This window comes from Engraulis encrasicolus, unplaced genomic scaffold (genome assembly GCF_034702125.1).
Source record: "Engraulis encrasicolus isolate BLACKSEA-1 unplaced genomic scaffold, IST_EnEncr_1.0 scaffold_225_np1212, whole genome shotgun sequence".
Lineage (NCBI taxonomy): Eukaryota > Metazoa > Chordata > Actinopteri > Clupeiformes > Engraulidae > Engraulis > Engraulis encrasicolus.
In genome coordinates this window covers 9,578-26,306 of record NW_026945509.1, presented here as the reverse complement: position 1 = coordinate 26,306, position 16,729 = coordinate 9,578, and the positions used below count along the sequence as shown (strand labels likewise).

At 40.7% G+C, this 16,729-nt stretch overlaps 1 long non-coding RNA gene across 1 annotated transcript; it reads right to left on the bottom strand.

Moving 5' to 3' along the window:
• Positions 1-253: 253 nt before the first annotated feature.
• Positions 254-1,816, bottom strand: LOC134442716 (uncharacterized). Its single transcript, XR_010033450.1, has 3 exons — positions 1,735-1,816; positions 1,201-1,231; positions 254-325 (listed from the first exon to the last, which is right to left on the bottom strand). It is a non-coding gene; the product is annotated as an uncharacterized LOC134442716 (long non-coding RNA).
• Positions 1,817-16,729: the final 14,913 nt, after the last annotated feature.

The window sequence follows — 16,729 nt, the reverse complement described above, 5'->3', positions numbered from 1 at the left end:
AATAGATCTTAGTCTTACTAGCCAAACACACACTGCCTAAGCCTAATGAGTCAAAGTGGATGGTAAGTTGGTCCTTTCTACCAGTCAAACTGAAATTTCACCAGTATATTTGGCCGGTTGGCTGGTGTTAATTTAAAGCCCAGCCAACATCAAATGAAGTAAAGTCTCTTCTGAAACGTGTGGATTGTAAGATTAAATGTGATATTCTGCTGTTGCCTTGTACCTGTAGAGTCTTCCTGTTTGATGTCATAAGGCTCTTCTTCCCTTTTTATTTGTATTTGAATAACCTCTTCAAATTCTTCTTCCTTGAAGTCATAATACAAATCTACAAACCAAATAAACAAATATCAATACAATGTGAGTTAACAGAGAGAACGTCTTTACATCAGATTTAGTAAGAAAGCAGTGGTGTCATTGAAAGTAGATGTTTTTAACAGCTACACTTAGGCACCATTTATACATAGCCGGGTATTCTAAAAACATTTTTCTTCCCCACCTTTACGTAAATATCTTTGTTCACACCATCACCAAATCTGCATTTTTTTAGGAAGACTCGTTTGTGTGTAAACGAAAGGAACAAAAGAAGGGCAAGCTGTCCGTTTTTTGGAAATACCAGGGTATGTATAAATGGCCCCTTTACAGAACTCAGAAGATGCTAAATGATTACTAATAAATACATATTTGTCACTAAATGACTACGACTACCTTCTTTTCAAGCAATAGTGTAGGCCTACTTGTGTGTATGCTGGTTAATTGGGTTTTCACAGCTATTCTGAAAAAATAAGTAAGATATCGCATTAATGGGTCATTGCAACTGCCGTCCTTTGAAAACCAACATACCACTCCAGATAGGGCTGCACAATTAATCGAAAAATAATCAAAATCGTGATAAAATAGTGAAATCGAACTCATGATTTTAATCGTGATTTAATCGTGGCAATAGTGGCCTACTTTTGAGAGCGTCCTTGAAGTCAGAACATACTGACAGGCTGGTGTCTCTCTGCACATAATTATTACAATTCATTTTATTTTGCTCATCCCGTATGTATTTCATTCTTGGTTATATTTCATCTTGTTATAATTTTCAAAAAAATCTCCAAAAATCAATTATCGTGATTAATAATCGTGATTATGATTTTGACCAAAATAATCGTGATTATGATTTTTTCCATAATCGTGCAGCCCTAACTCCAGACTTACCCATGGTCAACTGGATTCCAAACAGATGTGGCTGCAAGAGAGCACAGTAGAGTGATTACAATTTTATTATGGCATGGAATAAAGACACACACATCATTAACCACCACAGCAATGTGACCACAACAACACTGCTACTGCTAATGTCATTGTCATTACCATGTTATAAACACACACACACAGACACACACACACCAGTAGGTCATTACAATGTCTCACACACACACACACACACACACACACACACACACGCGCACACCAGCAGGTCATTGGCATGTCACACACACACACACATGCACGCACGCACTCACTCGCACACGTTTGTTGGTGGTGAGGACGGGCAGAATGATGCTTTCTGGAGGCAACAGTTGAAAAAAGAGCTTGGTCAGTAGCCAGAGAGTGTGAAGTTGCCAACTGCATGCATGTCCATTTGTCTGCTACCAGCCATTAGCATTTCTGAACCTTCGGCATGTATAAATGTTAAGTCCACAAATCGCATGAAATGTGACAGCAGTGTAGTTAACATAGCATTTTCACCTCGAGAGCCCACAGCGTGGATTGAATCAACTGCTTCGTTCGTTTTCTGATGTTGTTCCTGGTTCGTTTGTTTACAGCCGCCCTATGCGCGGATGAAGGAGATGGCCAATGGAGAAAAGGCATCGAGGAGTGATGAAGCATTGCAGTCTGGATCTGGTAGTTTACAGAGGATTCCGGAATGTTTTGAACACCAAGCTAAGTACAACACGCCCCACAATGCTCTGCACACTGTCGAGCCCACAGCAAGACGCCTTTAACACTAGAACTACCACGGAGGGGTCAATTGACCTTTTTACCTAAAAGCCCCACAAGAGGGTCATTTGACCCTTTGGACCCCCTGCGGACACTCCTTTTGTTGTGGAAATGTGGCTGTTAGCAGCTCACAGCTGTCACTTGAGACACAGAGTGTTTTTGCGTGTGTGTGTGTGTGTGTGTGTGTGTGTGTGTGTGTGTGTGTGTGTGTGTGTGTGTGTGTGTGTGTGTGTGTGTGTGGATCATTTCCAATGCCTGTTTGGTGCTGTATCTCTGCATCTTCGTTCCTTGGAGAGGAGCTTCTTTCACCACAAAATTCTTCAGGGAAATGAAGCAGTAGTCCACATGCACTGGTATTTATCCATCTAACAATTGCCAGGTTGCATTCACATGAGTCGTTATGGTCACATGGCATGGGAGATTCACACGTTACAGTTTTTCTCGATTGGTTTGGCTAATTTCTCGAAACTGAAATGACATTCTCAAAACTACACGGACAAATCCCCAAACCAACTTGCAATTTCCCAAAACAGAATGGCATTTTTCATTGCTTTCATCAGATATCAAATGATTTGTACATGTCTCAAATGTTTAGTACATCTCTGCAGATGGATATGTACAAATACCCTTCAGTTGACACATTCAGCATACATTTAGCACATTTTCCAAATAAATTGACCTTGCTTATCTAAACGAATTAGACAATTCTCAGTCTAATGGTTGCCCTCTCCAAAACACGTCAGCATTATTTCATTGTGTAAGTCATCATATGCAAAGTGGTCTACGCAATTCCCAAAACAGTCAAGGACATCATATTTTAAGAATTTCATTACATAGTAAATTCATGACAGTGTTCAACAGGTCAGATGGTATTGTAACTTTACTAGTTAGTAGAAAATAATTTTACAACCGTGTATACTACAGTTTCCTCTGTTATTTGGCTTATTTCATGACATTTTTTTCAAAGACATTCTGTTTTGAACAATTGCTAGTTGCTTTGGCATTTATCCATGTTATTTTGAGAATGTTATCTCTGTTTTGAGAAATGAGCCAAACCCATGAGAAACCTGTGATATATGGGCATTACTCTCTGTATATGTATTTACAGTAAAGACAGTTAAGTTACTGATAGATGTCCTTGGTAAATGATCTGTGTTGTCAAACTTCAATGGTTTCACTCATTTTTTCATTTTTATACATAGTCGAAATCTGTTAGCTGAACGTAGATAAAACACCTAACCATGCTTACACAATGGCAAAGGGACAATGTATTTTGGGGGTAATGATGATATATGTGGGGAAGAAATTTAGTTTTGACACGTGGGTAAACTGTTTTTGGGGTGATATGAGCGAGTGATGAGGATCCATGTAGTTTTGCTGAACCATCCAGTTTATTTTGACAGAAGGACTAAATGAATGCAAATGAGCCAAAGCAATTGAGAAGGATCTATGCCATTTTGATAGTACTGACTATTTATATGTGAGACGGTTTAGTGCTGATGCAAGAATGAGGTGTTTTGGGAGGTATATGACATTTTGCTAGTTATCTGAACTGTTGTGCAGAAGTGTAAGAATGTTTGGCCAAATGACCCAATGGTTATAGGAATGTCATCTCAGTTTCAAGAAATGAGCCAAACCAATCGAGAAAAACTGTAATTCAACCATTATCTGGTTGCAGTCATATGATTCGTCATGATCACATGGGACATTCACACGTTCATTGATGACTTATATGAAGAAAATGTGCTGACATGTTTTCAGGACAACCATTACACTGAGAATAAACCAATTGGGATAGATCCGCAAGATACATTCATTTGAAAATTCTACTAAATGTAAGCTGATTGTGTTAACTGTAGGATACTTGTACATAGCCATTTGCAAGAATGTACTAAAAGATTGAGACATGTACAAAAGCATTTGAAATTTGATGAAAGCAATGATAAATGCAATTCTGTTGTGAGGAACTGCAAATTAGTTTTGGGATTTGTCCATGTTTTGAGAATGACATCTCAGTTTCAAGAAATTAGAAAAACCAATGGAGAAAAACTGTAACACACTGTCCGCCAAACTGTGCTATCTGTCTTTGCTGCTGATATCTTCATGCAGGTTGCTATTTACCTGTGGTGATTTTGGAGGCTGACAGCCCTTGGGAAGAAACTGTCTGTCCCTGTTTGTCTTGGCTGTTAGCACTGTAAGGTGTGACTCCCTCACCCTTCACCCCACACACGGCCCCTAACAGCCTCATTACCATAACAAAATGAGTGATTAGTGTATTAGGTAAAAGCCGCCGGGTCAAATGACCCCTCTCTGGTACTTCTAGGTAGGCAGAAAAATCCTGGTAGTTCTAGTGTTAAAGCGATGGTTCGGAGTAGAATCACCCTAATGCCATTTGAACCGTGACACCCATCCACCTTTACACCCGAAGTGTTTTCTGCCGCAGACTTACATCAACAGAGTTGCCGTGTTATTCGATGTTTATTCCGGTTAGCTTGACTCAAGCGCATATGGATACTGGGCACCGTCTCCAAACTTTCCCCACAAAAATAACATGTCATTACACCAAACTTCTGCAGTAGCACAAATATGGTCTGTACTCACGAAACGAAGCATTTGGAAGTTTGGAAATAGTCCAGGAGTTTAGTATTATCAACACAAGCTGAATAGCTTCTCTGCTGCTAAAGCTGTGCCAACGTTACTTCCGTCATATGAGACAAGCCCGTAAAAGTCTTCAACAAACTTCCAGACGAGAGTGTTAAAAAAGTTTTCACTGAATTGTGATTAAGGCTTATATTTTCAAGGAAATACTTAAAAGATATTTCAAATCTTACCTACTATCAATTAGACAATGATTTTCGTTATCAATACTGATGCTGAATTCACTTTTCATTGTGCATATTATGAGCTTCGTTGAGGACTCTTACATGCTTGTCTTAGATGACGGAAGTAACGTTGGCGCAGCTTTAGCAGCAGAGAAGCTATTCGGCTTGTGTTGATAATAATAAACTCCTGGACTATTTCCAAACTTCCAAATGCTTCGTTTCGTGAGTACAGACCATATTTGTGCTACTGCAGAAGTTTGGTGTAATGACATGTTATTTTTGTGGGGAAAGTTTGGAGACGGTGCCCGGTATCCATATGCGCTTGAGTCAAGCTAACCGGAATAAACATCGAATAACACGGCAACTCTGTTGATGTAAGTCTGCGGCAGAAAACACTTCGGGTGTAAAGGTGGATGGGTGTCACGGTTCAAATAGCATTAGGGTGATTCTACTCCGAACCATCGCTTTAACCCTCGCTTTACCAGGCATAATCAAACAAGACTTGTGTGACCCTCTTCTGTGATTCACTTGGGAGTCAGTCAGTTTTACTCCAACCACATAAATACCCACAAATTAAAATTGATATAAAACTTAAGGGCATATACAGTGCTGTACATATGTTTTTGCCCCCTTACTGACGTGCCAACTTTTTTTGGCACATTTAGCACACTTAACACTTTTCAGATAACCAAACAAATGACCCAAGCAAACATGCAGTTTTTTGTGTGAATATTACGTTTGTTGAGAGATTAATGCCATAGAACCTGCATAAAATCACATATAAAACCACTTCAACATAATCAACATAAAAGGAGACTTTAAATGTCATTGCATGTGTATACAATAAGGGCTTTCCAGGTGCGGATGGAGGGGTTGCCAATGGCTTTCGATCCGCAAACATCTTGCATGGGCCCCTTCTACGATATTTAGTGGGCCCAACGCCATTAACGTGTACATATGCTGAACAGCAAACTCAGTATCATCGCTATTATAGGCCTACTCAGTGCTTAATTTGTGAAGCGGGAGGTCCTGGAGCGCAGAGACTGAAACCGTAAATCAACCACGAAACACGGGCAATAACGTGAATTCACCACGTCCTTGTACATTCTGCCTAGAATTTCCCCCAGAATTTCCCACATTTTTTTCGTGAAGACTTTACGACAGACGTGAGATACGGTTGTTCCCTGAGGTTCCATCCAAGGTTCCGGAGCTCTCGTCTGAGGTTCCGGAGCTAGCTCCCCCTTGCTCCCCCTCAAATTAAGCACTGGGCCTACTTAATGACGAAATTGTGAATGCCTTTATTGCTGGTAGTTTTTGGTAAGAGGGGGGCCTCTGACAGATCTCCCTCCCCCCTGACACAATACCAGTGCTTTCCATATGATTCTATTCTATTCTACATGAATTTGATTTTGTGATTTTTTTTTTGTTCTTTAATATTTCTAAATTTACTTTTTAATTTCGCAACAAATGTAAATACACTGAACAACAATACAGTACAAGTGAACAATATTACTGCAATGCTAACAAATAGAGCAAGCAAAGGTCAGCCTTCAAATGATGAGAAAACACAAGCCGGTGGGAACATGGAGCTGTGGGAATATAGAGAAAGCACTTCCGTGAGTCCGTCACGGTAAGCATTTCTGTGACTATCTGTGTCTGACAAAATCTGTGAAATTGACACAGATTTTAGGTCCCGATGATCCGTGCACATTCCACGGAACTCTGAGAGATCATGTTGCAGTGGTTCTCAACCTTTACCCCAGCAATGACATCAAGGCAGCAGCCAGGCAGTGACCTATGTACAGGGCTCGAGTTGTAGGGGGATGAGGGGGGATGCCACCTCCCCTACAATGAAAATGGTCTAAAATCATCCCCCTCAATGACAATGGTCAAAATCATCCCCCTCTAAAACATACATCCCTTCCTCACATATTGTGTTCAAATTGCACTTTTAACAATTACTTTTTCAAAAGTTTCCCACGGGAGAAACCACCAACCACCAAAAATCAGAATCCATCTCTGACCATCCACCCTGTTTTGATTTTACAACTCCACTGCCTACATATTGTCTGAGTTAGAAGCAGAAACATATAGCCTATGGTAACTAAATAACTCATCAAAGGCATAGATTATTATATTGCAAATACGATTTTATTTAAACAACACATGATCACCCCGCCGCTTTTGAACAGACATAGTATTCATGCCCCTTGAAAAATGAAATATTTTGAACTCCACATTCAGGCATTACATTTAGTGTACAGGAATATTATCATTTTCAAAAAATGTTTCATCATTGCATAGCCTTCTTCCTTAGTGTCATTTTCACATCACCAACATTTCTACAGTTAAAGGATGTATTGCTTCTTATGCTACCCTTGACTTGTCAGTACCCGGTGATGCCACATTTTTCGGCTAAGCCCTTTCCGAGATCTGAGCTATTGTAATGGGGGCAGCTTTTGTTTACATTTAAAAAATTCTTAACATAGGCCTACTCCAAATATTTTCCCAAAAGTTATCGCTGTTTGCTAGTTGTCTGCTGATGCTGCATAACCTTTTGGATGTTTTTGGGAATAAATCAAGATGTTTCTTTGAAATGTAAACAAACACCTGCCCCCCATTACAATGACCAGGATCTCGGAAAAGGCTGAAGAAAAAAAGAAATCTCAAGTACTGACAAGTCCAGGGTAGTGTGAGCATTACAACTGCATGTTGAAATCGGCTGAATTTACTGTATCCTTTGAGATGCCTGAGGTTGTAATGCATCCACCCCTCGCTCTACCCCTCCTTCCAGCCCCTTTCGATCTCCTGTAAGACCAGTTACGCAGCCGGGTGAGTCATTTTCCCTCACTCCCCCACTTCAAACTACCAGGAGTGGGCGCGTGGTTAAGCCCCCTGTGAGGTTTGGTACATTTATGTCCGTCTTGGGCTAATTTAACCTATAATGTAATGTTTGTAACGTTGTGTAGAGCAGTGGTTCTTAACCTTTTTTTCTTAAAGCACCCCCTTACCTGTGCCCAAGACAGGCCGTGCACCCCCAAAACAAACTTCTATACGTGTATACGCACAAAAAAATATTTAAGTGATTAATTACAATAATTCTTGTTTCAGACATTAATCAATACTTGAATGAATTTACATGGGGACTATATGTTTTAATTTGGTTTAGATCTGGCCTAATTATTATGTTCACTAGAAAAATTTTGGTCACAACCTCAACACAAACAAAATTCTGCGCACCCCCTGAAATCTCTGGCGCACCCCCAGGGGGTGCCCGCACCCCAGGTTAAGAACCACTGGTGTAGAGCACAACACAGCCCACAGGCCCAGCTGTCAATCCTATGTCAAGCTGTCAATCCTATGTTGCTTGACTCTCAGTCTATTGGATATTGGTGGTGCTAAGGCTTTAATTTGTGTGACATAACTACTTTCAAGCTGTTTATGATCAACTTATTTGTTTCACTCCAAGGAAGCAGTAAGAGAGTAGCATTAAATTCCACAGTGTCATAATATAACATCAAACTGCAAAAGGAGGTGACTTGTTCCCTGATGTTGCCTGAGATGACTTTTGATTGCAAAGGCCTTTCCACATGTGGTACAAAGGTAAGGCTTTTGTCCAGTATGGACTCTGGTGTGCTTTAAAGCAGTGTACCATTGCAAACTCCTTTCCACATGTGATACACTGGTAAGGCTTTTCCCCTGTATGGGTTCTCTGGTGATCTTTTAGATAATGTCTGGATGCGTAGGCTTTTCCACATGTGGTATACTGGTAAAGCTTTCCACCTGTATGTGTTATCAGGTGATATTTGAGAAGAGTTTTAGAAGTAAAAAAGACTTCGTACATGTGGTGCACTTGTAAGACTTTTCTCCAGTATGGGTCATCAGGTGAACTTTGACTTTACTTTCGCATGCAAAATGGATGGGTGTTTTCTCCACTATGCGTCCTCTGGTGACTTTTCAGTTGACTTTTTTCTGCAAAGGCCATTTCTTTACTCCAGTATGGGTTCTCTGATGGCGGTTTAGACTACTTTTTCTCGCAAAGGCCATTACGCATGTGGCACACTGGAAAGGTTTTTCCCCAGTATGGATTCTCTGATGGTAGGTAAGATGACTTTTTCCTGCAAAGCTTTTTCCACATGTGGTACAGTGATAAGGCTTTTCACCAGTATGGATTCTCTGATGGTGGTGTAGATTACTTTTATTTGCAAAGCCTTTTCCACATGTGGTACATTGGTAAGGTTTTTCCCCAGTATGGATTCTATTATGGCAGATTAGATGATCTTTTCCTGCAAAGCCTTTTCCACATGTGGTACACTTGTAAGGTTTTTCCCCGGTGTGGATTTTCTGATGAATGATTAGATTACTTTTTCCTGCAAAGCATTTTCCACATGTGGTACACTGGTAAGGTTTTTCCCCAGTATGGATTCTCTGATGGCGGTTTAGAGGACCTTTTCTGGCAAAACCTTTTCCACATGTGGTACAGTGGTAAGGTTTTTCTCCAGTATGGATTCTTTGATGGATGTTTAGATCATATTTTACTGCAAAGCCTTTTCCACATGTGGTACACTGGTAAGGCTTTTCATGAGTGTGGACTTTCAGGTGAGCCTTTAAGTATCTTGACTGTCCAAAGGCCTTTCCACACGTGGTGCACTGGTAAGACTTCTCTCCAGTAGAAGTTCTCAGGTGAGCCGCTTTCTTGAAATGGTTCTTTTGTGGACCCCCTGCAATGACAAATTATTCAGTTAAAAAAAGTAGTGTTGTAATGATATATACAATTCTAAAATTGATTGTTTAGGTTACATAAGGGTGAGTATGGGGGTTTAACAAAAAACAGAATTAACAGAATCAGAATCACTGTATTGAGTATCAATACCTCCATACTGTATAGGACTGTCGCATATTCAATACACAAACAGCATGTACCGTATACACAGGCCACTTGGTATATAAACCCACTTGTCAACAAATCACACCCTGATGTTAAAGGCTAATGTAAGAGAGGTATTGACTACTGGACCAATCTCTACAATATGGGATTTTACTATGGGTATAACTTTAAAGGTGTAACTGGACTCAGCTGCAACTACTCATCGGTCCAGCAGCTCATTCTCAATTCCTTTGCACAGACAAAATGTGGCAAACAGACTGTGTATGGGGTGGCCTTAAGGCAGTGGTTCCCAACATATGGGTCGGGACCCCCCTTATGGGTCGCCAAAGATCCACAGGGGGTCGCGGAGCCCTCTTGATTTTAAGGGGTTTCGTTTTAAATATATATAGCCCATGTTGAATAAGACAAAGCATTTAACTAATAAATGCATAGACGCAACAAATTCTAAGTGCTACATTAAACATTTATTCTATATTTGACCGAAGCCGAATTGAGGAATAAAATAACTAAAATAAGTTTTCGCAGGAAACGGAGGGCATCTTGTGACTCCGTCTCTTGCGGGCGCTCACGTGGTTGGGTCACCAAAGCTTACAATAGTAAAAACATGGGTCCCTTAAGAAAAAGGTTGGGAACCACTGCCTTAAGGTATGTGTGTACACCAAGAGCGACCTACGCTATCTGTGCGATGCGAAGACATCATTTAAAATATGTCAAATAATTTGTTTGACCACATGAAGAACCGTGCTCCACTAAAGGAAAAAGCGTATGTGTTGTCAATAAAACAATCAATCAATCAATCAATCAATCATTTCTCTATGGAGGGTCGGCGGCGTAAGCGAAGCCAAGTGACCCAAAGTTCAGCATTCATTTAGTCAAGCTAATAGTACAGTAATGAGCTATGACGTGTAATCAAACATGTCAATGTCACATCCAAAGAAAATAAGGTGAATTCATGGCAAAACTTCTTCAGCGTCCTCAGCTACCTGGGTAGGGTAGGTCGATTTTGATGTGCACATAGGTTAATGGTTAGGTGGTCAGTCTAAGGACCAGCGGGTTGCTGGTTCAAATCCCACCCTGACCAAAAAGGATGAAGATGCATCTCTCCACATGCTTATCTATGGCCAACTAAGGACCTTGAGCAAGTCACCTACAGTACGCCCAAACTGCTCCAGGGACTGTAACCAATACACAGTGTTCTTACATGTTTTCACCCATGATTGTCAAGGATCCTTTTTACCTGCAAACAAATCTACCTTTGGATATCAATAAAGTTACCTCACCTTACCTTTCCCAAAATTTCCAAATTTCCATGATTTAAAGAAGTTATTTTATCTCAGTGAGACAAACAAAAAAGCTGGTTTAACATCGAAACACCCTGTGGTATATTAAAAAAAATAGCAGGATTATACAAATATGTAAAATTAGGGCTGAGACTTAATCTGGAAATTAATCACATTTTAATCACATATAAATATCTGACTTGAGAATAATGAAAAGTAAGTTACAATTAGAGAGCATCTCTTTGCTGCTTCAGAGGCTTGAACAGACTTTGTTGACCAATAGCTGATTACAAAAAAGAAGAGAGAAATCATCTCTATTTTAGCAGGCATCATCATACATCAGGCGTAATTCTGCCCTCCACTGGTCTAATCCAGAAGTATGTAACTATATTATAATGCGATTAAAATGAGTAAATTTTTTCAACCGTGAATGTTTGTGTAGTTAATTACTGTAAAGTAATTAAGTCCCTGCCCTACTTTACATGTACTGAAAAAAACAGACAATAATTGTTTCTTTTACATTTATTTTTATTTTCCAACAAGACTTAGCGTAAAAAAAAGTTGAAAAAAGTTGCAAAACATGCCTTTGGGTCTATTCAGGTGAGTGCAAATTTAACAAAGAGAAAACACTCACATCCATCTCAAAAAGATTGGGTGCTGGACTAGCAAAGTCACAGGAAAACTGAAAATAGTCCGCGACACCAAGCTCCCATTTCTCTTATTTGATTACAAGAATACTACAAGAAATGTAATTTCAAATTCTTTGTATGACCAGTGCATGTAAAGAAATTGACAATAAAACCTACTTGACTTGACTAGACTTGACTTGATATAGTGATGTTTCCGGTGTCCTGTGTCCTATTAAAGTAAGAGAAACAGGAGCTTGATGTCGCAGACTTTATTCAGGCGAATGGCTACCAGTTAAGTACAGTATATCACGAAAGTGAGTACACCCCTCACAGTTTTTGCAGATTTGCAGAAATTTCACTTTGACACAATGATTAGTGACCTTTTAACTACATATTTAACCGCTTAAATTTCTTGTTCGCTCAGAAAAAAACTAAATACAGACGTTAATGTTTGAACATGTACTCACAAAAGTGAGTACACCCCAGATTACAATCCGGTAGAGAAGGGGCTGTGTTGGCTCGAATCGTTGTCCAATTTGTTTATCTTGGTCTCAAGAGAGATGAACAGACCAAGGATATGTCGGACCATGTCGTGTGATCTGAAGAGACCAAGATAAACAAATTTACTTTAGATGGTGTCAACCATGTGTGGTGGTAAACAAGTGAGTTTCACAAAAACGTGTATCCTCTCAATAGCCAAACATGGTAGTGGGACTGACATGGTTTGGGGATGCATGGATGCTGACATTTGCAATCTGAAATACACATAAAAGCAGGGCTTTGAACCGTTATTTTTTTCCAAACGTTCCGTTCCGAACAGAAACGGAATTATAACGTTTCCGGTTATAAGTTCCAGCAATAAATTGACGTTCCCGAACCGGTTAGAACAAAAAAATATTGTTCCCGGAACGGTTAATTTCGTTCCTGTCAGCTGATTACTCCCCATAGGCCTAACTGACGTTAATTAACCAAGAAAGACAGAAGTGCAAATGAGTCAGCCTACTTCCAAACTGTTTATTCAAGCGGATGAAAAGAATATCCTCCAGAATTTTGTCATTCAGGGACGACCTAAGCGGAGAATAAACCTCAATGATGAAAATGCGCGCTCCATGCTGACTTGGGTCACGGGGAGCGCTATGATGGACATTGTGAGTTTGTGCATATTTGAAGTGGCCATGGATGCCCAATAACGTAGAAGATTCTCGGTGCGCTTTACACGTGCTTCTCTGCAATATCTTACAATGATGCAATGGAAACTCTGCCCTTTTGTATGACAGTGGTTTCTCTTATTTAAGATGTGGAGTGGAGACTTTGTAATCCACAGCTCTCTCTCCATTCAGTCAGAGAATGTCTGATGTCACACAGGACGTGAACCTCAGACGTCATGGTAACATGCACAGGAAAATAATTACTTTTTTTTTTTTTTGAGGAACGGTATTAACCGGTATTAACCGGTTACCATTATTTTTAAGTGTTTCCGTTCCAGAACATAAAAAATAACGTTTCCGGTTTCGTTTCTGTTCCCTGTAAAATACAAAAAGTTCCTGGTTTTCGTTTTCGTTCCTTGAACCGGTTCAAAGCCCTGCCTAAAAGAAACATGCATGTCAACATGCACGGTGACTACTGAAGCAGATCATGATATTCTCCATAGGATTGCATTCAAATCTCACACCAATCTATTTAAGCCAGGTGCACACTCAAAATGTAAAAGTTCAATGCAAAGAAAAGTTGAAACGCATACTGATGACCTCCCTTTTAATTCCTTTTCATTTCAAGACGATTCGAGCCAACACAGCCCCTTCTCTACCGGATTTTAATCTGGGGTGTACTCACTTTTGTGAGTACATGTTCAAACATTAATGGCTGAATTTTCTTTTTTTTCTGAATGAACAAGAAATTTAAGTGTTTAAATATGTTGTTAAAAGGTCACTAATCATTGCGTCAAAGTGAAATTTCTGTAAGGCTTTCATATGAAAAGATATACTCACAAATCTGCAAAAACTGTGAGGGGTGTACTCACTTTCGTGATATACTGTACACAAGTCAAAAAATAACAATGAAATGCCCGAGAAACTACCGTATTAATAACTATTTACACAAACTTGGTCCACCGTTATTGTTGTACCAGTTGTAAATCTCTGGCGTCGATGGGGGGGGTGGGGGGTGTGGGGGGCGTTAATGACTTGTACCAGTTGTCCAGTTGTAGTTGTTGTTGGCGTCGATGGAGGGGAGTCTAATGACTTATACCAGTTGTAGAACCAGCTGTAGTTCCACGACGTCCGGAGTCTAATGGCATGCACCAGTTGTAGTTTTCTGGCGTCGAAGGAGGGGAGGAGGTCTGGGGGCGTCTGGTCCTTGGCAGAGGGGAAACTCGCGCCGAATGCGCAGAGCGACGCAGGACGGGATGCCCACGCGAATCTCTCGTCCCTGGAGACCCCAGCACCACGTCACTAGGCTCCAGCGTGCCAGAAACTTGTAACGTCTAAAAAGTGAACAACAATATTCAAGTTAGATTTCACATTTAATTACAATTATTAGTGTTGTTGTTTTAAGTATAGCCGCACTGTTTCTGGACATGAGCTCATCTTACACCGCCCCTTGAGTTAATGATTGAGTTTCACCTGTGTCCTGTATTCCCAGCAGTTCTCCGAGTCTGGCAGCGCAAATTCTGCCTCAAAGCTAAGCCTGATTATAATCAACTTTCAAATCTCTGTTCGAGACTTGGTCTCCTAAACCTAGCGTAAGGATGAACGTTTCCAAAACTGCATAGTTAGCCTGCCTCCCTCAGTTTGGTACAGGTAAAAGGTCAGAAGAGGCTGTGCCAAAGCCGCCTTGTGCACGCCATTACCCAGGGTCGTTAGAGCTGCTCAAAGTTTATTGTTAGAGTTCCCAATTTTTACGGAGTTCAGAAACGATATGTATATGAGGGAGGACGTGGCATGGCTACCTCCAAGCTAGCATATGACGTATATAATAGACTCCTATGGGACCAACAAGCAGCTAGATGGTCCCTTTAGATTCAATGATAACTGCCTGGAACCTGAGGTAACATCATGAGACTAGCTGGGAGAACAGGAGGAAGGTAAAACTCAATTATTTAACCCACGGGGAGGTGTAAAATGAGCTTATTATTCCAGAAATTGTGCAGTATTGTATTGTATTACAAAGCCCAATTCCGTCTGAGTTGGAAGAATTGGTAAATTGTTTAACATGAGCGTTTAAGTTAGAAAGGATGCGTATTAATCATTTTTAAAGAGTAACTAAGTGAGACATACAGAGTGCATTCCAATATGCAACCTTGCGTCCTCCACTTGTGCTTGTGGCCTCACCCCGCTTCCTGGCCCCGCCTCCGTGGAGAAAATAAAGTTTCCCAGCTGTCAGCCTAGCCACAACGATTTTTGGGGGACTATTCTTCATTCACCATCCGAATTGCAAATGAGAAAAAGACTTTACAATTGAGCTTTTGCAAGATATTGAAATATAATCAGTCCCTCCAGTTTTTCGCAATTCAGCGATCGCGTGGATTCATGCAAATTCAATGATATTCCGCATAATTTCACGATGCCACGTAATTCCTGTAAAGCCGCATTTTTCCCGCAAAATTTTCCCCTTTGTCCCCTTCAACATTTTAGTTTATTGATTTATATTTTCGTCAAAAATAAAAATACCACCGGAGACGAAAACCAATAGGAAGCATTTTTGTTAATATGTCACTGAAACATTGAAAAAATAATTGCGTGCTATTTCGCAAGTCGACCCTCATCTCAGCTGCTCCGCGTCTCTCGCCTCCCCTCCCTCACTATACACGCAGGCGTCGGACCCGTGACCTTTTTTTTAGATGCGTCCAGCATCTCTATAAGAGGGTATGTCTGTCTGTCTGTCCGTCTGAAACGCATTATTTTAATTGTTGTCCGTCTGAAACGCTTTCATTCAATTGTTGTCCGTCTGAAACGCTTTCTTTAAATTGTTCCTTCCTGTGGCCACAAGGCGGCAGACTACGGAGCGAATGCGTGCAGGCATAGCCTTTCTATACTAAACCGGATGCTAACGTTGGCGAAAAGTAGCCTAGCCACAGGCTAACTGACAAACGTGAGGCCAACAACTCAGCCGATCGTGATGTACGCCACAAATAGACCAATCGACCTCATATTTAGACACTACAATGTTGATTTCTGCCTTCGATTTTCATCAGTTAAGAAATCTAGCGTCGGATTAACACATTATTAAGGTAGTAAAGCGAGTTGCCGCCATGTTTGTTTTCCAGAATCACCCGGGTAGAGAGCTCACGTGCAGCATTCTGGGTAATTGAGTTTCACGTCATTAATGCACAAAATGCGTGTTTTAAAGAAAAATGCAGTGAGTTTAAAAAATCAAACCAACTGCCATTTGGAAGGGCAATAGAGCTCTTCAGCGTTGACGTCAACTTGTATGCGGCGTTTGGACTACCGGTTCGATGGCGATTTTTTTACATTGCAAAACGCCATAGAGATTCAGGTTTGGCAAAAATATAAGTTGCACGGCAACAACGAACATTAGCGTGTCCCCGCATCCCTTTCTCATTAGTGGAACGGATCGTATCATCATGTTGGTGTATTCACATGTTAAATCATGACGATTATAATTCAATATTGCTAACCCCTTTCTGATCATTAAAACTTCCGAACTACATACTTTCCTTTGGTTGCCATGGGTACAGCCCTCCGCACGTACATGCTGTTAGATACAGGCGCCGCTTCTGTAGTCGCCAAAAGCTTCCGGGTTTAGCATATGGACGCAACATCGTATTTATGTCGAAGTTTGACACAAAATGATCAACCATGTCATACCTACAGCCTATTTTTAACACCCTCGACAGTTTGCGGGGGTTCGCTAAGCGCGTGCTTGCACTCGGAGCTTATTTGAAATTTACCCCTATTCATTCTCAATGGAGGCCGGAAGCCGATACGAACCAGGAAGTCCTTAAATGCTAACATTAAAGACTACAATCTACTACATGCTTCCGCGTTACTGAAGAACTCTATTGTGCTTTTCGTTGCGCTCAGAGAGAATACAGGAGAGAACGCGTCTTTCGTAATTGCTTTGCAGTCGTGTGCATTTGATAAACTCTGGCACGGAAGTTCACTG